Source organism: Leopardus geoffroyi, chromosome D4 (genome assembly GCF_018350155.1).
Source record: "Leopardus geoffroyi isolate Oge1 chromosome D4, O.geoffroyi_Oge1_pat1.0, whole genome shotgun sequence".
Taxonomy (NCBI): Eukaryota; Metazoa; Chordata; class Mammalia; order Carnivora; family Felidae; genus Leopardus; species Leopardus geoffroyi.
Window position 1 is genome coordinate 3,752,203 of NC_059342.1, and position 1,396 is coordinate 3,753,598.

Below are 1,396 nucleotides of genomic sequence, written 5' to 3' on the forward strand. Positions count from 1 at the left end.
CAGAACCCAACTCTGGGCTCGAACCCACGAACCGTGAGATCACGACCTGAGCCAAAATCAAGAGTCAGATGCGCAACTGACCGAGCCACCCAGGTGTCCCAAGAAAAGTATTTAAAAATGAAAGCAAGAAAATTTCCTCGACGCACGGACTTTGTAGAACCAAATTTTTCTCTAACACAAAGATTAATCCCGCAATGCAACCTGGTCAACTTCCTGCAATTCAAGATTACCAAAAGCAAACATTTCCATCATGGAACGAATGCCCTAAGTGGAGATAAAGACAGGTCGCCCTCGCGGTCCATCGCATTAACGTTTACCCAATGCTACACGACGTTAGAGACATATCTGCATGCTTTGGAGAAAAGGGCGTTTCTTCCATCTCCAGAATATCATGCCCACACAGGGGTCTGCAACTAATGAATATCTTTTTTAAAAGGAACAACAATGAGCCCCTAAAAAGCAAGCAGAGCAAAGCAAACATACAAACAAAACAAAAAAAGAAATCATCGCAAAGCCCTGCTCACGACAGGCGCTAACATTTGTTGAGGACTTAGTGTATGCCAGGCTGTTTTATTTATGTATTTTTTTAAAAATGATTTTGAATGTTTACTTATTTTGAGGGGGGAGGGGAGGGAGAGAATGCGTGGGGGAGAGGCAGAGAGAGAAGGAGACACAGAATCCGAAGCAGGCTCCAGGCTCCAAGCTGTCAGCACAGAGCCTGACGTGGGGCTTGAACTCAGGAACTGTGAGATCCTGACCTGAGCTGAAGTCGGACGCCCAACCGACTGAGCCACCCAGGCGCTCCTGGCATAAACTCTTGACTAAACGTTCTACGAACACTATAGAGACTTAAGGGGAACTAATGACAATGAACTTGTGTCCCTGCCCCAAAGCCTGCACTGGAACTCAGAGTTAGACCTTGTTCTCCACTTGCACATCAAGAGATTTAGGTTTATATCTGAAACTTGAGAAATCGCTATAATACCTGGTCAGACCGTTCTCACTTCTTCTTATGGATTGTCCCCTGGGTCTCAGACATCTGGGACCGCTAGTCAGTCTCCCTCCTGTGTGCGTGGCTGTGGAAGTAATTCCTCCCCACACGGACTGCTGCCATGCTGGATGGCAAGGCTTCCCAAACCTCAGGGACTCCTGAATGGACTTGACCTTTTTGCTAGGACTCCGTGTCAGTAGATAATAATGCTTCTAGGTGACACCCCCCACCCCGGTGGCCACAGCCATTTTGATAACAAAAAAATACCCAAAACCATTAAAACATGGTTAGGGTACACAATTCTGTATCCTGAAGTTCTGGACCATATTAATAGCTTTTTGTCTATGTTACAAATACCTTGTAGTGATCAGAGCTTAATAATTATTGAATACCTATGTTGAGCAT